General features: G+C 40.2%; 1 long non-coding RNA gene across 1 annotated transcript in view; it reads right to left on the bottom strand.

Moving 5' to 3' along the window:
- The window catches only part of LOC146496550 (uncharacterized), a 79,572-nt gene extending 61,679 nt beyond the window's left edge, over positions 1-17,893 (bottom strand). Inside the window, exon 1 of the long non-coding RNA XR_014871224.1 lies at positions 17,170-17,893. This is a non-coding gene — a long non-coding RNA (uncharacterized LOC146496550). The remainder of the gene's footprint in view (positions 1-17,169) is intronic.
- Positions 17,894-25,413: the final 7,520 nt, after the last annotated feature.

Here is a 25,413-nt window from a genome sequence, read left to right as displayed (position 1 = left end):
ACCAGCCCTCTGGAGAACTTCAGGGCATGTTGAAGAGCTAATTTAGCCATTTAAATCAGCTGTGTTGGTTCAAGGACACATCTAAAGCCTGCAAGGACACCGGCCCTCGGGGCCTGGAATTGCCCACCCCTGCGCTAGAGCAAAAATGCAAACGGTTTTGAAAAGAAGAGAAGCTGCGCTTCCATCCATCCATCCATCCATTCGCTTCCGCTTATCCTTTTCAGGGTCGCGGGGGGTGCTGGAGCCTATCCCAGCTGTTATAGGGCGAGAGGCGGGGTACACCCTGGACAGGTCGCCAGTCTGTCGCAGGGCCAACACACAGAGACAGACAACCATTCGCACTCACATTCACTCGCACATTCACACCTAGTGGTAATTTAGATTATCCAATTAACCTATCCCCACAAGCTGCATGTCTTTGGACGGTGGGAGAAAGCCGGAGTACCCGGAGGGAACCCACGCAAACATGGGGAGAACATGCAGACTCCACACAGAAAGACCCCGGCCTGATGGTGGAATTGAACGCAGGACCTTCTTGCTGTGCGGCAACAGTGCTAACCACCGTGCCACCGTGCTGCGGTGGTTAGCTGCGCTTTACAGGGATATTTGGTGTATTACGGTAGCACAAAGCGTTCACAAGCTACTGCTACCTGAACACTGAAGGAAAACTCGACTCGCCTAGGTTTTAGCATGTGCGCTTCGCACTACCATAACTCATTGACCATTTGAGCTAGAGAAAAAATTCACATGGTTACTGAAAGAAGAGAAGCTGCGCTTTACAGGGATATTTGGTGTATTACGGTAGCATAAATGGTTTGCAAGCTACTGCTCTGGAAAAAGAAAAGCCAACTCCGCTTAGGTGCGCTTCGCACTAGCGTAACTCCTCGACCATTTGGGCAAGAGAGACATTTCAAACGGTGACTGAAAGACGAGAAAATGAGCTTTACGAAACTTTACGGTGGATCATTAGGAAGCATGAGCTGCGACGGTCCAATCACAAGTAAGAATTGACGACTCACGGAGCAGAGTGATGGGTGTGGAGAAGTGGCAACGCTGACTATACTTTCAGTGAAAATTAGCAAAGCTTAAAATAAAGCTTCTAATCGGCTAGAAGATTTATGACAACTGTATTAGGACACACAGAAGCAATAATCATGTGACTTCCTCTAACTATCAGCATATTTAGTCTTGCAGAACATGTCTTTCTGGTGAGATGACAGGAACTGGCATGCGCAGTCGCGGTTTCAGTTCCTCTATCTTGCAGGATGGGTTTAAAAGGTTACAACATGAAACAGTCTGGCAGGTTCAATAGGTCATGTGTTAACAGTTTATATGCATTTGTTTTTGATCATGTATTCTTTACACACAAATCATTCTCATTTATGACAATCAATTTCTCCAACGGCTCTATTTATACAACAAATATTGTGGCATGAGACACACGCCAACATAGACCAACAGCGTGAACAGACAGCGCTAATGTAGCTACAATTATTTCCTTTTTGAGAGTTAGAACAGAAACCTGGTCCTGCATTTAAACACACACACACACACACACACACACACACACACACATGCAGACAAAATGGTTTTGAGCACAATGGCAAGTGCGGACATTTGACATTTATCAGATTTTGGGGTTGAAATCCCATCGTTTAATAATCTCTAGTTAAGTTAAGCCTTCAAAACACAAAATCAGCTTACTGAAGAAACCTACAAAGGTCCTGCGGATCCTTGGGGGATTTGTTAGTGGAGTTTATTACAGAACAACTCGCGATGAAAGAGGTTAAGGAAACAAACAGTCCTTCAGCTTTCTGTCGCACTGGTGTGCCGAACAGAAACAGAAAGACCTTCTAAATTATGTGTTAGTGAGAAAGAGGATAAGCTTATGTGCCAAAACATGTTTTTAATTTGTCACAAAGAAAACTTTTTTTTTGTCTTTTTGATGGCTGCAAACTCTTAGATAAGATCAAAATTGCGAGATAGGAACACAAAGAGTAAAAGGTGAGAGCATCGCTGAGATGATGAGACAGAATGCGAGAAAAGAAAGAACACATGTGGCAGAGAAAGTGATTAAATGATAGCACGGATAACGACATGCTACCTTATCTTCTGCCTGGCGCAGAAACAAAGGGATGGATCTAATCAAGGTAATCGTGCTGGAAGTAGCAGTCAGCGAGTATAAACGCGTGCAGTAATTAGCCATTTGCTTCTAATTACCAGGTTGTCATTCAAAAGCTTCCTGAATATAGTTTTTCAAACCAGGATGCAACCTCTTTACAAAGAAGAAGCTCATTATGATTCACAGTTAGTGAATTCCAATGAAAAACTTCACTACAAAAAAAAAAAAGCAGCATAACTTAGCATAGGTAAAAACAGACTATTGATGACGACGACGACGACGACGATGATGCTCAAAACAGTGATTGTATAATTTAATCTTGAGCTGATCCTCCTAAACATGAATAATACATGTTATTATCACCGCAGCGTATGAATGGGGTTGACACTGATGCTGACTAATGCAAGTGGAAGAAGCTCGCAGAGGTAAGTCTCTGAAAAGCTTTTCATGAAGTCCCTCCGTTCTTGTAAGCAGTTTTGGATTTCCACTTCATGGCCCATTTCCTTTTCCCGGGATGTGAGCCAAAATCAGCATGTGTCATTTGGAACGTCAGAGTGGAACGCATTGAATAAGGGATGTCCCCGTGGACCTTCTGTCATCAGATGTAGCATTGTATTCCCTTTGACTGGTTCCTTTTATAATGGTGGCACAGGTCATGTGGCGAGCAGAGAAAGTTGGCAGTTGTAGACATATCTCTACACTTCCTGATGAATAAAATAAATCTAGGACACCAATGCCACCATGCCAGAGATGGTTGTGTTACTAATCCAAAGCAGGGCTTTGAGCTAAATGCTAAAATATCTGCACATTAGCATGTTTGCATCTTCATATCTGGCTATTGTCAGATGAGATATTTACAGGGTCATAAAGGCTTGATGCGACTTGGCAGGCACAGACTGCATGTTGCGAACTAGAAGAAGCATGCTGTTTATTATGAGCTGTGGCATTGGGAAGAAGGCGTCAGAAACAAATGATCGGAAATAAGAATAAACGCAAACGATGGTGTGAATAATTCCACCTGCCTTGTGTTTGGAAAAAAAGGAAAAATGACAGACATCTGTGGCTTTGACCATGGGTGGTAGAAGTAGGTCAGTGTTGAGTATTGAAAGATGTCACATGACAGGAAGATTTTATATATGGCTGATGCAAGCAAGTTCTTCCAAGTCAATATGAATATTTCAGATATTCACACTGGCATGCTCCCAAGGACAAATGCCTTAATTCTAGTATGTGCAATGGACTTTCCATTGTGGTTGCATTTTCCTGGTTGGCTATCTAAAATGAAAAAGAGTACCTTTTTTTTTAAGGGTTACACTTTTAAGGGCATCTAGTCTCTGTCTGTCCTTGTGCTCCTGCCCAGCTTAGTTTCTGTATTTGCCTTCAGTTTTTAATCACTTTTTATAAGGCAAATCCAGAAGTTTTACAGTTATAATCAGCTTAAAAGTCAGTATTTGGTATCACCGCTTTTATTTTTCAACATAGTCTTTAGGAATAGTTCTCCGGGCTTTCAAAGCTATTCTTTGGATGTTGGCTGCCTTTTGCTCTCTGTCAAGACCTCACACTGCTTCAGTAACGTCTGCCTACCTTTAGAATGGCTTCCTAACAGCCACCCTTCCACTGAGACCATTTCTGATGAGCCTTCAGTGAACAGTAGATGGATCAACTGAAAGGCCAGAGGCGTCTTCTAGCTCCTTTGTCAGCTCTTTGCTGGAATTTTTTCCCCCATTTTTCTCAAGGACATGATATTCAATGTTCATTTTCTGTGGATGGTTTTTAGGCCTGCCACGTCTTGTTTTATCCTCCACATGTCGTTTCCTTATATTTTTAAGGTTACACTGCACACCATCTCAAGATATGAGTTTTTGGAAATAGAAAGTGCAAAACTACAATTATATGCCTGTCAAACAGTGTTACCTGTACTATATTTCATAGATTCAATGAAAGAAATGCCTGAATGCTGTTGCTCAAGGTCATTTTTTTTAAATCCAAGAAAGTATAATACATATAATATGAAAGAACTATGGGTGGCTTAAGACTTTTGTGCAGTACTATAGATTTTTAATTGTAACAATTTACTACCACCAAGCTGCCCTATTATTTTATCTACCCAATAGCTTTCTTTGTCTTTATGGGGTAAACACTATCAGCATCCATCCAGCCTTTTGTTTGCTAAACCTGTGTAGGACTTGCAGCTGTTAACCACCTGGGCTGCAGCTGATGAGTGGTGGCTGCTGCAACGCATATGGGGGTAGAGCTGCTCCAGCATATGGCACAGGCAGATCTTAAAGCTTTTGGGTTAAAAAGGTGCGCAAATTTTGCTTTAGACAGCACTGAGAAGGGAAAGCAGGTACAGATAGTGACATTTGATCCATTGTTGAAGCCTTAAGTGTGTTCCACAGGTAATTTCAGAGTGGCTCAAGCTTATAAAAGCAATTTACTATTGTTTTTCCACACAGCTTTATGAAATGTTGTGCCTCAGGACTTGGGTGTTTGCTTAGACAGCTTTGGGTTATTGTGTTCATAAAAGTGTCCAAAGCCAGTATTAAAGTTTGCTGTTATCTGAAATGGGTTTTATGTTGACAGAATTATCTTGAACTAAGATACATGAAACAATAAGTTATTGATTAAAGATACAATCACGTTGTATTATTCTATCTTCCAAATCTTTAATTCTGTTTACTCTGTTATTTTTGACTGCAGATGAAACATTAGGGTTGGAATACAAAAGCCACCTGGAGGCTGTAATCATTGTTAGAGATTGGACTGTGATTGCCACTACATCTCTGCGGCTGATAACTGGCCAGCAGTGATTGTGACAGCTGCTGTTTGAGCTCTGATGCTTCTGATTTTGTTCTGCTCTCCTCAGCCTGAGCATGCAGTGTGTGAAATAAACACTTTCTTACTGCATTACTTCAGATAGTAACGGCAATACTTTTTAAGGATGACAAAACTATCATTTCAAACTATAAAATCAAACTGGGGGTCAAGTTTCCACATAAGGACAGTAGTTCAAATAAGCACCAACTACTTAAGTAGTGCACAAGCAACTTTTATAGTGTAGGGAAGGTGCTTTGCAATCACAAACAGACATTATTAAAATTGAACAAGTATTTCAAACTACTTAAAGGATAAAAATGATTGGCTCTAAACTGTGGCTCAGGCAGGGGAGCTGTGAATGCTGAATCCTTTCTTTAAGATCTGATTGGACACATTAATATTATAATTTAATGATATTAAACAAAAACAAACAGAGATTTATGTACAGCCCAACTCTTAAGCATGGGACTACAGGCCACACTATAATCAAGAAAAAGGCTTCCGGTATAAAACAATTCATTCTCCTCAGATCTCCCTTACCTGCACAAATAACTTATTTCATACATTCAGCAAGCCTAGACCAAGCCTAATCATCCTATTAATATTATTTAAGGCAAGCATCCAACAGGTCTGTTACCACTATCTCTTTGGCTGGATTATGCATAGTAAATTGCTTAAAGGGATAAGATGTTTTCATCTACGAAAGTACCTGAAGATATGCATTTTCGTACGTTCTTATGAATATAAAGTATTCTGTCACATAGACAATCGCACTTTAAACACCCTTTGCACATAAATTTTCAAAATTTTCTTCATAATTCCAACATAAACAAACACCTATTGCTCACAAATGTGTAAATTCATATTCAATTATATTGAATTCAACTCATTTATATAGCACCAAATTGCAACAACAGTCATCTCAAGGCTTTATGTATTGTATGGTAAAACAATGCAATAACAGAGAGAAAATCCCAACAATCAGACAAGCCCTTATGAGCAAGCACTTGGCGACAGAGGGAAGGAAAAACTCCCCAGGAACAGGAAGAACACTCCCGGAAAAACCAGGCTCAGGGAGGGGCAGCCATCTGTCGCGAGCAGTTGGAGTGAGCAGAGGGAGACAAGATGAAAGAAAAACCATTGAAGAGAGCCTGAGATTAATAAAAACTAGTGCTGTCAGTGTTAACCGCGTTAAAATGACGTTTACGCTATAACCGCATTAACGCGGCAAATCTCCTTTATCACGGATCGCCCCGTGCGTGGGGCTGCACGGCGTCAACGCGTTAGCGCGGTTAGCTCGTTAGCACAAGCGCTGTGATTAAATGCAGAGTGGTGTAGAGAGCGTGAAAATGGGTGAGTGAAGAAGAATTTCCAAACTAAATAATAACATGATACAAAAGCAGATGTGGCAAGCTAGATCATACTAAAGGCACATTACACTACCATGCAGTCTGTGCCATTGACACTGTTGTATTGGCAGTGTATAAAGATGCTAGTAGAAAATTTTGCACGTGCTACTTGTAAAGACGTCTGACAGCACTTTCTGCACTAATGCTATTCAAGGCCTGTAGTAGCACAATCTGTGTAAGTTATCCAGAGGAGCTATCTAATCTTTATTTTCTGATCATTCAACTCAGGGGCTCCATGCGACTTCAGCCAATTAGCACACAGCACCACAGGAAAGTGAATCTCATTAATAAACCAAGGCACATTATTTAGGATAGAAATGAAAGATTCATGTTTGAGACATCTTAAAAAGACAAGTTAGGTACTTCAGACCATCAAAGTGCACTTTATGAATTAGCCTCCGTTCATCCTCAAACTTTGACGAGATGTCACTTCTAATATCTTCTCAATGGCCCAGCTGTATGAGGCCATACCTCTGACAGCCAATGGGAGTTCTCAGCAGTTGAGGAAGCCATCTGTGTTTATTTTCCATTAAGAGTAGCTCTCTCATCTCCACCTCTTCTCTTCTCTCTTCATCAAGGATAAACTTTACATTATGTGTATTAATTATTTAAGGATGCTGAAATGGGATGATCTAACCAATGTACAACAAGGAACCCCGTTTAATATTTGAAAGCATTCCAACACACATATTCACAACAAAGTAATGCAACACTGCTTCTGACTCACGTTACTGAAATTGTCCACTTCTGACTGACATAATATGGAAAGACTAGCTTGAGGTAAAACGCAGCATGGGTCAAACAAATGAGGAATTGTGTGATTTAATGAGAAAGCCACGTGATAGGCTGTGTATGTGTGAGCAGTCATTTGTTGGTGCATGGCGGTGTAGTAAATTGCCTGCATAAATGATGGGGGGCCACATAAAGGGCACTGGCTGTACGCCCAAAATAAACACCTTAGCAGAGAGTTGGGGTGGTGCTGAGAAAATGGCTTCCAGGATTGCTACAATCACAACAGCCGCTGATCCAAGAAGAGTTGGACAGAGCGTGAATGCCTTGTACTTTGTTTGTTATAAAACAAGTTTCTTTCTGAACTGCGCTGTCATATAATCTTAGTAAGAACTTATAAATGACTTAACATATTAAATGTTTCCAAAAGAAAAAGAAAAATATTGGTTGATATATCAGATTTTTAAATAATCAAATATCTGTATTGTGCCAGCCTTAAAAATCCTATTTTGGTCATGCTCCAGTCTGAAGTACAGTATCCAAGTTATTGGAAGCTGGTTGTTATTGGAAGTTTTTCAAATGCCTACGTTGTGAACAGAGCAGAGGAGACTGGTATTCGGTAGTTATTAGTGTCACATCCCTACTGTGATAAAAATGGCACAATTTAAATGAATAGTACAGCCCCATTTATATTCATAATATCACGCACCTTTTCTACTATGAACAGTCCATTTTTTACCCTCATTAACAGTCTTTTACTTTCTTTCAGTTAAACAGAGGGAAAAAAGTAAACTGTTATGAAGTGAAATAAAAAAACAGAAGAATGAGGCTCAGGCCTGGGAAAAAGGGCATTGTTCTTTAATAGCAGCTTTTGCTTTAGGACTTGAGCTTTTAAATGCAGAGTTGATTACGGTGTCACTATAAAGAGCACGGGAAAAATAATTTACTTCAGAGAACAAATTGATATTTACATATTAAAGTTCACCCAAATCTAAAAAGGTCAATTAAACTAGCCGAAGAAAGACGTAGCATAGCTAATGAAATATTGTTATTGGAAATTAATAGACCGTGAGGCATATTAATTTGATGATATCTGATGATGTTTCCATCCCTGCTGGGTTGGCTGTTTTTAAGTCATCCCCAGGTGAAATTCAAATTCGGCCACAGTCTTGGCACGAATGGACAAAACTTTATTTCCAGCTAACTGTGCTGGCAAATTAATCCCAAGCAAAATGAGAGGAAAGTCACAACAGAAACTGTGCTGAAAGCAGACACTGCTGACTTTAGTGTCAAAACTTGCTATATATTTTCACCGAGTCAGTGGGGACCACATCCCCAAATTCACGCCTCACATCTCAAAGTTTCACTCTAATGGGACTGACAGAGGAGTTGCCTATTAAACTAGTTTTGACCAAACATATGTCTACGTACAATTCTGTGTCCCTTGGGCGCTATTAGAAAGGGCGACGAGCTTGGCCTCTGTTCCCAGCGAGGGGCTAAGCTGCTGTAATTTGCGGCTTCAGAACAGTGAGTGGAGGCAGACCCTCCGTGTGGCTGTGTCGGGGGCCTTGCAGAGCTTTGATAATGAGGCAGGTTGCCTCATTAAAAGCCATGAAGCTTGCACACAAAATAACCTCACATCAAAAGCCTCCATGCTGCCTTTAGTATGTCACTGCACACATGCTTTTGACCACAGCAGTAACGCCGCAATATCAAAGTCGCACAAAAGACCTCTGCGCTTCTGTACTCACTCACTTTTGCTGTAGTCTGGCACCTAAAGGCAATTGTGTGTTATGCTTTTGCAAATAATTAATCTTTCTCTCTCTTTTCTTTTTTTTAATTTAAAGGAAAAATACAAGAACACAAATGGGCTCATAAAGTCTGTGTAGCGGAGGTGGCAGCACAAGGATCAGAGAATTCCCATGGTGGATGCGGACGTAGGTCATGCATGTAAAGCAAATGCTTCACTTTATTTTTAACCAAGCTAGCAGCATGCCTCCATAAAAGCCGAGATGACAGACCACATTTTTGGACACAAAGTCACAGCTAAGAGAAGGAATGCAATTTATTATAGACACATGCTCCCCTAAAGATGAATTTTATTTACTTTGGTGAGCTCCTATACTTTTTAGACATTATTACAAATACCTTGAGTCCAGGGGCAGATCTACAGGGGGGCAAAGGGGGCAACTGCTCCCCTGCTGTAGAGCCTTGCCCCCCCATAGCTGCCTCCCAGCTTTTATGTCCATCACTCTCCTAAAAGTCATGGTTGAAATCAGTCATGTACAGTAAGCTACAGTTACAGTAGCTCTTTTTCTGTATTTATTTATTTTGTCTCATATATACCAAAATGTCCTTGTTTTCTTGGAAGAGATAATAACACAATAAATTGTTTTTTGTGGATAGTTTGTTGACTCCAGGAAATTTCACATACTTTAATAAAAAGATATGTGCCACCCTGCCTGGACCTCTTCCCCCTCCTTTGCCCCCCGTGTAAAATTTTCTAGATCTGCTTTCTAGATCCACTGCTTGAGTTGAAATCTTTTACTCATGTTTGATGTGTCAAAGCATGCCAATATGTCTCCTACGGCATCATAGTCTAGTTTGCTTATTAAGTAGAGGGAATAAAAACCCCAAACGAATCTGTTCCTTACTGTTACGGCAATTCATTTCTTCCACACAACAATCACGGTCAAATCATTTTCTCCACAAAAAGAACAACACTTGCAAATAATCTGTTGCCATAAGGTCTTCATAGAACTACTGACAAAGTATGATATAAAAAAACAGTAAAATAAAACAAAATAATAGTAACTTTTTTCTTAATTTGTTTCTATTTCTCTAATCCCACTGCTGTTAAGTGGACCGATATTATTTTGGGAGAAACAATATTACAAAGCCAGGTACGGTGTCTGTGGATGATCATTTATCATACTTTTCTCATTCTTAGATACACTCATAAGAACATAAATCGTGTTCTTGATCAAACGTGTAATAGAATTATAGTTTCTAAATGCAAGAAATCTCATAACGCCTTTAGTTTGATGCTCGTAAAAAATCAAATACTGTTAATAAAATATCTCTTTTCTAAAATACTCAACTGATTCTCACACTGTGGAGTGTGTGTCTGTGTTTAAGCCAGGAATGCTTTTTCTGCATTATCACTATGTTTGGGATGATTATCATGCTGAAAAATGAAGCCAGTTCCAGTCAGATGTTTTCCAGCTGGTGAATGAAAATCTGCCAGTACAACCCAACACCACAGGATGAAATTCTGCTGAAATTCCACATTTGTCATTTAAAAGTTGAAACAGAGACTGTGATACTTTGTGATTGAGCCATTAAATAATTTCTCTTATTCCATTTCATCCTCTGGCATTTTGCCATTGAGCTTTATGGTCTCCCATGTTGACTGATGCTGTGTGACTGTGACAGGTGGCAGATGAGATGCGCTCTGACAGTTGCCAGCAAATGTCAGGTGTCAGACATTATGCATACAGACAAGACTGAGAGAGAGGAGTCAGGGCTGAGTTTTACCGGTCTGATAGTGTCTATGTTTTTCTCTCCCCGTGCACACATTTAACAAAGTGAGTACCATGTGCAGTAGGAAAATTTAGAGTACTTTCACTGCTGCTTTGTGTCATACACTTGGGCTCTTTAAACACATAAGCCCCAAAACATGGATCCACAGGTGCATCGGGGTGAACTGGGGTAAGTCTTTAGAGCTCCTCAGGCCATGAGGAGGGCAATGAGGTATGGATGATAATAAGAAGACACACTTTGCTCAGGCATGAAATGCTTTTCAAGGAATGTGGACAGAGATACAGAGAGAGGCAAAAAGATAAACAACGAAAATGACAGAAAGAAGAAGAGGAGGCGGAAAAAGCGAGTGAGTCACCATGCAGAACACAAAATGTATTCTTTTGTTGTCATGCAAATGAGTCACGATGTATTAATTTAAAATGCTGTTTCTGAACATTTTTTCATTTGGTCGTATCAGTGTATGATCTGTGATATTTTGGGGAAAGTAACTTCCATGTTTGGAGAAATGTCAATTATTTTGCAAATCTAAACTATGGCTTTATCTCTACTTCTTTGCCCAAGAGCCAAAGAGACCAAGAGCAGTGAGCATGATGACAGCCCTGGGGCCGCAGTATAGTGAAAAGCCTCCTTATGGCATGTGATTTGGGTATTCTGTGGAAGTGGGTCCAAGTATTCCACCAACTGCTGCTGTAACTTATAACATGACATTGAATTGAGTTGAGTTGTTTGGGCATTTTTATTTTTCCGTTGAAGCACTGAGCTATTTCAAACTGCTTTTGTGGACCTTGAAATGCAAAAAATGCACAAAAAAAATCATCTATTTAAATATACAGAATAGTTCATTTAACCTGGGTGTATAGTACTAATGTCAGCTTGAAGCATGGCTTGGGAAAAGCATGGTTCATTCCAGATTGGAGCACAATTTAGGCTTCAACAAAAAAAAAAGAAGAAAACCCGTTATCAATTCCACACATTTCATTACTGATTCTACTCAGTATTTAATAGACAGAATTTCTAGGAGGAGCTAAATGATGAAAGGATTTGCTGCCCTCATAATCTCATCTCTGCTTTTTGCATACGATGTGCTTCCATTGGCTTCATCATGTGCTGGTTTCTACTGAGCACTACTTCGTTCGCAGGCAAGTGCAAAGTTGTGGAAATAAGAATCAGCACCACCGAGTCTGAGGCCATGTTTCTCATCTGGAAGTGGAGTACCCACAAGATGCTGTCCCAAGTGGAAGAATTTAAATATCTTGTTCAAATGTGAGGGGAGAGATACATTGGGGCTGTACCAAACTGGCATGGTGAACAGAGAGCTGAACTTACAAGTGAAGATGTTGATTTACCGGTCCATACATCCCTGTGCTCACCTATGGTCACATGCATTGAGTAGTTACTGAAAGAAAAAGATTGGAGGCACAAAATAGTCTTTCTCTGAAGGTTGGCTGGTATTTCCCTTACTGAGAGGGTGAGGATAGTCATTTGGGAGGGGTTCAGACTAGAGCTGCTACTCAGTTACTGCTACTAAGGACCCAGTTCACATGGTTCAGCCATACAACAGGGATGCCTCCTGGCTGCCTCCCGAGTGAGGTGTTCCAGAAGAGGCCCCAAGGTAGACCCTGAACATACTGGAGAGATATTTGTCAGCTAGCCTAGGAATGGTTTGGTGTTCAGGAACAGGAGGTGCTGGCTGGGGAGAGGGAGCTTGGGTTTTTGTTGTTTTTTTGCCCCAGGTAAACAGAAGAAAATGGATGGATTGATGGAAATAAACCATCAAATAATAAGACTGGTTCAACACAGTCATCAAAGGTGCACTTTTCATGAAATATTGTAGGGAATTGATACCACTGACATGCCTGCACTAGAATCCTCATTTGGAGTACACCTCAACTTTATCAGGCATGCATACAGGCACGTGGTAGACATACAAACTACTGAATACTATTATGAGTTGCTGCATTGAAATTTTGGCCAAATGGACTAGCGATAATTTTTTTTCATTATGAATTTCAGGGTGTCTTTGAATTCAGTCCTCTGCAGGTTGGCGATTTCCATTTCCATCAAACACTTCGCCCAGTCCATCAGCATAGATACCAATGTGTTCTTTTTTTTAACATGTGCATATGTTATAGCATTTTGTGTATTATGTTCCCATTATTCAGAAAATGTCCTGCTGAATGAACAGAATTGTGGCTGATATGCCATCAGATATATTCTGAATATAGAAAATATTACCGCTCACTCTCAAACAGAATCTTTTTGACATAGTACAGAGAATTCAGTCTTTATAAGCACAAATTTGCTTTACAAAACACATTTATTGTAGTAAATGTCAACAATATGCTTCCTCTGATAAAGATAAAGGCGTGCTGCTCTTCTTCTTTTAGCACAACTGTTAAAAAGGCTCAAATGTAAGGATTTCTGTGTTATGCAAAATAAGATTTGAGATTAAACTCAGCTGCAGTTCGCTGGAGCTGAATTAGAAGAAAAGCTTTGGATTCAGTGCAAAATATGACTTAAAACAATACTTAAAGTTGCTACAATTTGTAACTGTGTATGCCAACAACACAGTGAGCCCTCATACACTGAGGAGGAGTGTCCAATGAAAAATGTTTTATTGTGAAATGGCCTCTTATTAAAATGATCTGGCAGGGACTATCGAACCAGCCGAAACTTCCTGGATGCTGTACTCGCAGCAAAAAGCAATCCTGGCTCAAATCCACTGCAGTAATTTGAAACAAAACTTTTTAGAGAATCCATCTCCTGATCCTCCATTTAAAATAGCTTCAGCTAATGCACTTCACTTCTTGCTCTCTTGCTATGGACGTTTTCTCTGAGGGGCAACACTTTTGGTTTGATTAGGAAGAATAAGGTGCACCTGAAATCGCTGTGTGATGTACACCATCGAGCCTGATTGAAGTGTACATATCATTTATAAAGAGAGGAGAAATAATTTGAGGAAGATCATATTGTCTGTCAAAATCATTGATCGTTAGTTCCACACGGCCGCAGATAGACACTGTTCATTATCACAGATTAAAAATTAAAAATGATGAATGAAGAGGCACATCAGCTCACCCAGTGCAGCTCAGTATCAGCTTATTCTTTGATTACCAATCAGGTTTAAACACTTCCCAAAACCATTAAATCAAGATAATGAGTTCTTTTCTTTTTTTTTTATCAACAAGCATGATTACTTTGATGTGGACAATTTCCCCATATTCCAACCATTTAGTGGATGCTGATTGCAGCGTTCTTGATCAATATGAAACCATAATAGACCCCCCCCCCCCCCCCCAAACCCCCCCCCCCCAAAACAAAACAAAAAACACAATAAAGGAATGAAAGGGACAGCTTTAGAGTCTTAAGACGGAAAAAGGGATACAGCTAACACAAGCAGTGAGCACTTTCATTTTTTAATTCTCTTTAAACCTCAAATGTCGCAACCCAGTATCAAGATATATATATTTCAGTCTTCAAAAACAGTAAAGTCCCTGCCTGATTTCCCTGTTTGATACTTTTACATCTTTCCACTTGTTCTATGCTGTGATGAAAGCATGCACAAGCACTGGCATTATTTTCAGGATCGGATATAATGCTGCCAAATGTGAGTCTTGATTAGCTAACAGCTAATTAGCTAGCTACCCAACATGAATCACTGGGTCAGAATTTTTATCATCTGACTAGTTAGCACAGAGTATCCTGTGACATAACTAAAAGTTATTTCCAACATTAGTTTAATGTTGTGTTTCTGTACTAAACTGAATACAGTACAGTTATAGTTATCTCAATCCTTGCTTTACGAAGGTTCATCTTTTTATTTGCAAAACAGATATTAAAAGAAACAAAACAAACCTTCCTCACTTGTGCTACAAGCAGATGATTTCACTTCCTGTGCCCAGAGGAAGAAAACGGTAGATTGATCTACAGCTTTCGGGGAGTTGTTATGTAGATATTCTTATTATTTTTCTTGTATGAAAGAGCAAAAGTGCGATGGTAAAATGCAACCTCCGTCCAGGAAAAGAATAACTGCATAGTACTGCTAAAAAACCTTTGACTTTTTGTCAAGCATTAGGACAGGTAGCATGCTAATGCAAAGCTAGCCAAGAACCAAGAATGATGTTATAGTTGCATGTATGCCAGCCCCAACACTGGTTGCAGGCAAGTTGCACTCACTGGCACAGACTGACTCAGACTGATTACAGTGTGTTAGCATTCTTATCTGTGTTTATAAATTAGACAGCACTGTCTGGCTAAACTTTCCCAGAGAGCAGAGACCTTTGCAGTCACCTTGCAATCACAAGCAGTTCTCAAGAGGTTGATATTGGTGCATGCACAAACTGTGGGTGACCAGTTGGTCACAGCAACTACTTGCAATCGGTTTGCAGAACATGAAAAAATTCAGTGCAGTCACTTTTTTTTTTTTACCCTAATATGATTATTCCATCACCCACCTCATTGTTTTTATAATTCACGTGTTGTTTGGGCATTAAACAGACCAGATACAGTATATTAACTTCAATTCAGTTTTATTTATATAGCGCCAAATCACACAGCGGTTGCCTCAAGGTGCCTTATATTGTAAAGACTCTTTACAAAGAAAACAGGGAAAATCCCAACAATCATATGACCCCCTATGAGCAAGTACTTTGGCAACAGTGGGAACGAAAACACCCCTTTTTAACAGGAAGAAACCTCCAGCAAAAACAGGCTCCAGGAGGGGCGGGGCATCTGCCTGGACTAGGTGGGTATAAGGGAAAAAAGACAGGACAAATAAATGATGTGTGTGAGAGAGAGAGAGAGAGAGACAGAGATTAATAATAATAATGATAATAGCAATAGGGTAGATATTACCATTGAATACAGTATATATATCTGCCTTTGCTTGCTGATGTCATGCTAAGTCACATTAACCAGCTGCCAGTAATATGACAGAATTCTGAATTGTTCCACATTTAAACAAAGTGTAGAAATTCATTCTGAATATAACATGTTTAGGTTTTCCAGTTTGTGTGTGACAGCGAGTGGTGTGGACACATGTGTCAGCGATGATTTGTTATGTGAATAGAACAGTCCCAGTGATTTGCCAATAGGTGGGGGTGGGCTCAGATGAGGGGGACAGCTCAAAGATGTGTCATAAACTATGAAAGTCACGAAAAGTAAAATATATAAAAAGAGCAGTCTCGCGTTCAAATGAGGATAGAAAAATACCAGCAAAGAAATGAAAGACGCCATCACCTGCATGCATCTAGTCTTCTAGTTACGGATGTCCTCATGAGGAAGAAAGAAAATCTTCCCAGCTGTCTTTTAACTTGAAACTTTATCGGGCATTCTAACTCAGGCGTTAGCTAGACATCTGTTTGTCATGCACTTCCTGCCTGCCCTTCATCTGACTCATCATTGTTAATGCAGCTGGCACAGCAGTCTGTCAGCACTGGTGAACAGGTAAGAGACAGCCCTCTGAGCATTTCTCTTTTATGTCAGAACAGAGGTGTCAAGACAGGAATAATCACAGGTTAACAGCAACACCAGCATTCAGAAAAGTCACACGCAAGCATAACCAAAGTCAACCCCAGTGCTAATCTATCAGTAGGTTATATAAGCAGATTTTACTGTGGAACAAGAGTCATTTTAAGTGTCTGAACTACGCTTGCAGGTCAGCTGGCGCTCTCAGTGCTATAGGCAGAAGACTCTGTGTCAGTTATTCAAACCCACATTCTAAAGTGGGCCGTGCTGTTTTTGGTAGCATGAGCTAATAGTATCTTTTAGGACACACGCACATCTTTTATCTATGAGAGAGCAAAGATTGTTGCGTGGAAAGCCTTCTCTTTGTTGAACAGAGGTCTTTGATTTAGTAACAAGTAGCGAAAGTGGATGGACTTTGATGTGATGTGTGCCCTCTTCCTTCAGAGCTTGGATATGTTCCATCTTTGAAGCAATAATTTATATATTTTAATCAAAAGATGCTGGCAGGCCATTTTTGTTTGTTTTGAACGCAGCTTGGTTTTGTAGCAATTGATTTGAACAAGCTTGAATCTCGAATCTTGTGTTTGCAACTAGGTTAGAAGATGCAATCTGGATGTGAGCAGAGATGTTCCTGCATCTTTGCATCGGCAGACTGAATGCATGGAAAGTGATGACTGAGGTCATAGATCAAGTGAAACATAGGGTTATTACCATAGATTTCCATACATTCAGACTTTGTTGTTTCACAACAATTTTGAGGCACCATTACGGTGGCTTCACTTTTCAGACCTGCAAATAATTTCCATCTTTTACATACAGACTACGTCTAAGAAAAAGGGTTTATATCTGCTATCTGTGAAGGTTCTCAGTCATCCAGGTCATCATAGTCTAAGGAGCTTAGAAAGAAAAGAGTCTGGCCTTCTTTAAGTTTCCTTGAAGATGTTTCACCTCTCAGCCGAGAAGCTTCTTCAGTTCTAAGAGCAATTGGTGGAGAGTCCCTCTATTGATCCTATAACTAATTACACAAGCCAAGATGTGAAAACAGGTGGGGGTCACAATCAGCCAATTGAACCCATTGTAAACCTAGCCCCACCCTATCATGTGATTTCCTGAGGTCAAATGGCCCAGGATGTGAGTGGGTGTTAAGGCGTCTGGGAAGGGATCTCAAAAATGGATTGTAGATGGCAGGCAGTTCAAAGATGGTCGTTCACAGTGGACATAGATGGCTTCTTTCACTCCTCTTTCAAATCATCTGGCTTCTCTGTCCAAACTGTGAACATCGGCATCCTCGAATATCCTCTATATCTGCTGTGGTTAAAAAAAAAGAAGTAATAGAGGTCTATAGTTTACATAAAACCCGAGACACTGTGTAGACAACAAACAGAGAGAACAAATTTCACATCACGCTTCACTTCCTCTTCATTTGTCCTTGTCATAAATCATTAAAGACGGTTATAATAAAGGCGGCAGGACACCAGTATAGCCCCTCATGGTGTGAAGGATCCTGCTGGCAAGTACTGTGTGTATATTTGTATAGCATCAATTATCTCAACAATAGGGGGAAAATATCAATACAGGATTATTTTATATCACAATATTTTGTGTTGCAATATTGTATCGCCATGGATACCAAATATCAGCATTGTATTAAATAAATTAAAGAACTTTGAACAAGAGAGCTCATCTCATGCAACACCACCCTCAGATAATGTTAACTGGCTCAACCAAACAATCATCCAGCACTGAACAAACTTAACTCAACAGAGCTACCTCCTCAATCAGATCAAGCTTATGGCTCAGTCACATGACTTAACCTCCTAAGACCCGAACTCTTCCACGGCATGCATTTTGATATTTGGTCACATTGGGACCCGATGAATGTAAAAACAAAGAATTACCAGATTTTTTTTAACCTTATTTTTGTTTCTAAGAAAAATGAGAGCCACATATGAGGATATTCATTTAAAATTTTGATAGAACAGTAGCAGTATAATGTCCTCGTAAGTGGATATCAGGCCCTTGTAGAGCAAAATTGAGTATTTTAGTCTAAATAACCCAAAATGTGATGTCCACATATGTGGACGCCAGGTCCTAGGAGGTTAAATTAGTGAAGCAACCTCAGTCCTTACATCTACAACAACAACAAAAAACTTGGTGAGTTATGGTGATTGTATTGAATTGTTTTTTTTTTTCGTTGTGGAGTTGTGGACTAAATAGTTCCCCAGAGCTTATGACTGTTGTACATTCAAGACCACTTTTGTTAGCAAGGCGATTGCACAGGTCACTTGACAGAAAGCAACCTTGTCTACAAACAGTTGCAGTCTGACTGCGTTCATTCTCCGAGATTTTGGAGGTCTGCAAATAATTGCTGTCTAATTTATCAGACTGACTCCTTCTCAGTGACTCCTATATTATATTCTTACAGAACAGGAAGACTTAGTGCAAATAGTTAAATGTACGGTGGCCCTGAGAGGCCAAATTGACTACAACTTAAGAAAACACCAGCAATAAGAAAAACGCTGCAAAAGCACACAAAACACAATGGAAATAGGAAATACGACAACGGAAATAGGAAACATGACAACGGAAATAGGAAAAAACACAAGGGAAGTGTTTCTGGGGAGACAATAACCCGACGGACCAGTTGCAGGAAGCCAAAACATGGTAGGTGTGTTTTATCATGAGGCTAATAGTTAGGCTAACACACTTACCGCTCATCTTTTCTTTCCTCACAAACCAATAGATCCTCCACTTCTTTTAAGTGTCTCCCAGCGCAATTCTTAGCATATTTTGGTTTCTGCAACTGGTCCGTCGGGTTATTGTCTCCCCAGAAACACTTCCATTGTCGTTTTTCCTATTTCCGTTGTGTTTTGTGTGCTTTTGCATTGTTTTTCTTAAATAAATTTTCTGTGTGAATTTCTATCTGTGTAGACAGAAACAGATATGTGATTTTCAACAGCTCATCATAGTTATTCCTTATTATCAGAAACAGATTACATGTAATTGCCAAATTGACCCCATTCAATCACAGACTGGTATGAGAGTGACACTCGCTCGACTGAGTTTTAACAGGTTCCCTCCTACTTTCAGGGCTTTATGTTAAGTTAAGCTAAATGAACTGATGACTATAGCTACAACACATTTTAAGTCCCTCCTGTCAAGAAAGCAAATAAGAATATTTTTCTGAAATGTCAAATGACTTCTTTAGTAGAAACAGACAGATAGAGGATTTTATTAAACCCAAGGGAAATTGAGTTGTTGCAATGGCCAAGTCACATAAATCACAAAACGAAGAGATACTCGAAATTTGATAAGAGATAAAATTTAGAAGGTGCGAGACAGCCACACAGACTAGTTTCTACGAATGTGAGAAAATGTAAGATCAGTTCAAGAAGATAGTGACGATTATTGAATAGATATAGATTTATTATGTTACAGTAAATATCTACTCTTTTTTTAACCTCTATGTAATTCTTTTTCCATCAGTGACCAAGCAGAGTGAATGCTCGCATGCAAACTTTCCCTTGCAGTAGAAAGCCTTCATTTCTCATCAGAACCTCTGGCTTCTGAGTTTCCACATTCACACATAGTGTAATCGTCCAACATGGCGTGTTTCCCTGAACTATACTATACCTCAGGACACTGCATAAGAATTCAGGGCTTCTATTATGGTTAACGTTGCATGGAAAGCACATTAGAACGATGCTCTGTGGCTGAATGCAAGAACTCATCTCACCAGGGGTGATAGTACTGATGAACTGTGAGTATAAAGACTCTCTGAAGAACAAAAAGACTCCAAGTATCAGCTTAAGAAAGAAGATTTATTGCAGTAGTGCTTTGTTCTGGATATCTCCTCATCCATAGAGGATAGTCACTGGCGTGATGGTTCTACTTTGCTGCTGTTATGATGTGCTTTCCCTTTTTCGGGATTTTTACATCTCTTACCTCAGATAGAGGCAGATGGAGGCATTCAGCGGGCGGCCCTGAATTACAGTAATTAAAAAGACACAGACAGCCCTGCAAGGCCAACCCTACATGAGAGCAGGGCAGCACCAAGGGAGGCAAGCAGAGGCAGAGCAAAACACATCTGATATTTATCGTTTTTCATTCTTTTTTTTTTCACGTTCTCTTGTTTTTTACTTTGGGGTTACACCGAGGCTAACTGTGTTGAAAAGGTGTTTAACTTTTTCTTCTCAAACGAGTCTCTGTGACATCGACCTAGCATATTCGAAGCCTTGACACCCATTTTTGGCCCGTAATTTAAACGGACCGTGACTGATAGCGAGTCTGGACATCTTGTACACAGTATGTGCCCAGCAGCATCTGCGTCCGTATGCACATGAGCACATACATAATTCACACACCTGCACAAACAAGGACAATGTCGAGTCAGTGAGCCAGCGGTGTGAAAAAGGGGGAAAAAGTCGAATCCAGCTGTGCTTACTTGTTATTCTCCCTTTCATTTTGTAGGGCTGTGTGTTTGTCAGGCACATTCACTCCTAACTTTAGTTCAAATCCAGATATTTTACGCCATACGAATAAATTCTGTGCAGTCATCCACGTACTGTTTACACTTTGAAGTTCATTTCAAATTTCGAAACAAATGCCAAGTGCAAAGTTTAGCATATTTATTCTGGTGATAGACAGTACTGTGCAATAAGAAATACATTTTACAGCCAACATGAAAAATGCTTCACTGTCACAGAAAACTCACATCACTAATTAATAATTAGTAAGGCAACAAAGCTACAGGGAGTCATTGTGCCTTATCAAGAAATAATCCGTCATCATATGACAACACAAAGTGTAATGTTTATAACTATATAATATAAAAAGTTATATTATTATTATTTTTCTATGGCTCAAATAAACAAGATATCGACTTGTGTCGCAGGAACAAAGTTTGACTCTTTATGGTAAGCTCCACCTTCATGCTTTAGTTGCATATAGCGACAGACAGACGTAGGAAAGAATTCAATAAAGCCACTATCTATATACACGCACCGCAAAGCATGCATATGTGTTCAGCCATTCACATAGCAGCATCTCAGTGCATAAAGGCATGAAGACGGGATTCAGATACTGCACAAGTAAAACGAGCATCAGAGTGGTGAAGAAAGGCGATGAGTTTCAATTTCTTCTGCAGCATTCGGACGGTAGGGTCAGAATTTGGTGTAAACAACATGAAAACTTGTATCCGTCCCTCCTTGTATCAACATTTCAGGCTGGTGGTGCTGAGGATATTTTCTCTGTACAGTTTTTGCCCCTTTTGTACCAGCTGTGTATCATTTAAACACTGAGCATTGTGGCTGACCGTGTCCGCATGACCGCAGTGTACCCATCATGTCACAAAGCTCAGATAATTTCAAACTGCTTTCTTGAACACATCAATGAGTCACCAGATCTCAGTCCAACAGAATACTTTTGGGTTGTGGTGAAACAGGAGATTCACATCGTGTAGTACGTGCACTTACCTGCACACCAACACATGGGCGCAAGGGAGATGCATTGGGAATTTGCACATTCTGACTCTTAGGATAATTTCTACAAGCGTTCACGTGTGCAGGAGATGTGTGAAACACATCAGCATAGTATGTAACAGTGTTGTAACATCTGAGTCTAAAGTTGTGCTTTGGTGCTATGAAAAAAAATGCGAGTAACTGTAATTTTAGTGGAGAAAGTTTGACAGGACTGCTCTGTTTGACTGCTCATTTGTATGGTGTTACAGACAGCCTCACATTTGAAATGCTATATTCTAATGGTAGTGCACTGTCGCTTGACAGTAAAAAGCCATTAACTACTGCTATTAGTCATGCATGCTTTTGCAAAATAAATAAACAAAAAAACAAGTTGTTTACATGTAACGTAAACATAAAAATGCAAATGCTATCTTTGTGTTATGAGCATTCCAGTGAGCCTCAATTAATGCTGCTTCGAAGCGAAAGTGCGCGGTATATATTTGGCTTCTTAATTAATATAATTATAATATAATTATCCTGTACGGTTGGCTTTCTCTTTGCATGACAAACACTCACAGAAAGCTACACAAACACTCACACCTGCACAGGTTGGCCCCGGTCTCGTCCAGACAAGGTCATTGTTGTTGACGCAGGAGTGTCTGAAGAGTCGGTGTTGGATGTCCTTAAAGGAGTAGAAACCACAGCTCTGCAAGAAGAGCTCAATCAGAGCTGCCTACCACCTAATCTCCTCTGTCAAGGCAACATTAAAGTTGCATTGGAATGAAGGAGAGCTCATGTGCCACCCAGCTCCAGCTGATTGAGGAAAGCCAAGCCCTTGACAGACACTTAATTTAGAGCCTAGTTTTAACATGAAATGATCCAGAGCTCTGATGAAATGGTGGAAAATTCCTAATATGTCTTTAAACGTTGTATGTGTGCAGTCAAAATTAAAAGCTCTGTGTATCTTATCATCTTAAGAGCACCAAAAAGGACAGCCTTTTTCTTCTCTTTTTTTTTTTTTACTAGGGGATAAAGGAGAGTGCCGCAGCAGGGGGACCTGTAAATCCGCTCAAACAGTGCAAGTTATTGGCAAACCATTTTGTCAAAAAGGAGTTGTTGCTTGGGGATGTAGGGAGAAAAGAAAGGCCTGACAAGCAGATAAACATTTGTTGCACATCTAAGCCGGGACATCAGAGGAGTCGATTCTTTCAGCCAGAGTGGAGGGCCATGCATGTCAGAGATCAGCTAGATTAAAGAGGGCTCCAAAGTGAGCTATTAATCGCTGCATCTTTATTGTTTATATTGATAGAAGCTAATGTGATTTGGCTAAAAAATAATAATAATAAAAAAAAGAGGGGATGAGGGCAGTAATGGATCAGTCCTTAACTCCTAAAACACTTCAATAATAAGCGTGAGCATAGACAGAGAGATAGAAAAAGAGACGGAAGAGATATTAGAGCTGCACAAAGTAGAGGCTGATCTTTTTTGCCAGCATATGGGTGCACAATTGGGTCAGGAGATAAGCAAGCCCCCGTGGACTGTGGACAGATGCAATCCATCTCTCGCTGCGTTGATGTCCTCCCCCATCTTGTCTCTCTCGCAGGCAGGCAGGGATCAGACCATGACCTGTGGAAAAACGGTCGTGCCTTTAGGATGCAGATGAACGGCGAGGATGATGCCTGGATGCTAGCGAGGTTTCCCTGCTTTCCTGACATCTGCTTTCATGAGATATCAATAGGAAGGAATGGGATTTTGCTGAGAGGGTTGGGGCGAGTCCAAATCAAAAAGATACCCACTGCAGCTCGCTGAGGTGCGCTGGAAAGTCATCATATTTTAGCTTTAAAGGCAAAAGGTCACATTTTAAAGTGTATATATAATTCAAAAGTTAGCCATTTCTAACTACCGGTAAGGCAATGATGCACATGTATGCAAACTTGCACTTTTCTGTGTGCATATCAGTGTGTGGATTTGTCACGTAAAAATGATGGCTACACTGTAAACTTTGTGCAGGTCAGCGATTTTGTGGTAATGATGAGCAAGGTGTCTGTCCTTTGGCCTGCTGCCTGGAAATCACATTAGATTAGACTGCCAAGGGGGGCGGAAGGTGTAGCGGTGGGCGGGGTGGGTGTATGCCGTGCTTTTTTAGAAGGGACGTGGTGGGATTTTCACAAAGCACATCAGTCACGCCACTCGCATCTATCTCTGATCCGGGAGTAAAATCATCTCAGTGGGAGAGCTGCATTATAATAAATGTCAATATGAAGTGCAGGAGTGAGTGTCATCTGTATATTATCCACTCGCCAGCCTGTATTACTCCACAGGGGGAAGAGCGGCCCTATTCTCTGCAACGCAGAAGTCTAATCATTTCATAGCTGGGTAATTAATTTTCAGTTTTTGCCTTTGCTTTATTTATTACTTCCATATTCCTGATTATGGATTTTCTTTCCTGTGAGGGACTTTCTATTAGCTGATATACAGACATGGTGAAAATCAAAGATTCACTCAGTTTGTATTACTTGTATTATTCCAGTTTGTAAATAAATCAGTATGAGCCGATGTATTCAGACTGCTTGTTCCCGAGCTTTCTGTTAGGTGCCTGCTGTGCCTACTATTTTGTTACAGTTAATAAGATTTAAGAAGCTTGAAATGTTAAAGAAGAAAAAAAAGAAGAAGAAGGAGAAATAAAAAAGAGCGCGTGAATGTGAAATCATTTTTCTTCTTTTCCTTTCTTTCCTTTTTTAATCGATCATGTATGAATCAGCTACATGTACAGATTATGACAGAATTCAACAACAAGTACAATCTTTATTTGCCACACACACAGTCATACAGAGTACAACATGTAGTGAAATGCTTGTGTCCAAACTGCGGACAGGCTGCAGACGTAGCCGCGCCATTCCAGGGCTTGGTTTTAGCATGGTGGGGGTCTAGCCAGGACCCTTACTGGATACAGGTGGGAATGGAACTTGCGACTCTCACTGCAAACGTGTAGTCTTCCAGCAGCCACGGATTATTAGCCGTGAAAATTTCATTTAAAAAAAAAGAAGCATTTCCCAAGTCCTGTTAAACAAAGCAAGGAATTTTTTAACACAGTTTTTATTTTGAGTACTGACATTATGTTACCGTAGTCTGCAAACAGAAACAAAAATTTCACAGGGTCAAAATTACTACTCCCTGATGCTAAAAGTCAGTTTTTTCTCCTTTTAGCTGGACAACAGCTTGCAGTCATTTGTTGTAGTTTCCATAAATGTCTCCTGAGCAATCTCAGGCTGTTCCTCCAGATTTGATGGTCTTCTTGCACGGACCTCGGTCACCCCACAGATTTGCTTCGCTACCGTCAATAAGGCCAGTGTTCACTTTGGTTTCCTGAAGCTCATTCTTCATCCTCAGCGACGTATGTTTTAGGTCATAGTTGTGTTGAAAGACAAAGCGATGAACAACGCCCAGTTTTGCTGCTGACTGCTTGAAGTTCTTCTTTTAACATCTTCACTAATTCTTTTCCCTTCCACCTTTACGAGATTCCCTGTACCAAACTCACTGAAGCATCCCACAGCATGATACACCCACCGCCGTGTCTCACTGTGGGGAAACAGCTCTAGTTTCATCTCATGACCAAAGGATGTGCTTTCAATCACTCTTTGTTCAACTTTAGAAGTGGAGTCCCAGCTCAAGTAATGACTGGAACCATTGCTGAAGTTTATATATATATATCTATATAGATATAGATATATATAAAAAAAAAGTAAAGGAAATTTTGACAGAAACTTTAAATTTCTAATAATAATTTTGTCCTCATCTGCATGTTTCCAAGCAGGGTGCTGACTCGCAAGGTGAGTCAATTTTCTCCTGCAAGCTAATCAATATGCAG

Source organism: Neolamprologus multifasciatus, chromosome 19 (genome assembly GCF_963576455.1).
Source record: "Neolamprologus multifasciatus chromosome 19, fNeoMul1.2, whole genome shotgun sequence".
NCBI lineage: Eukaryota > Metazoa > Chordata > Actinopteri > Cichliformes > Cichlidae > Neolamprologus > Neolamprologus multifasciatus.
The sequence above is the reverse complement of the archived record's forward strand: the minus strand, read 5'-3'. Positions and strand labels throughout refer to the sequence as shown.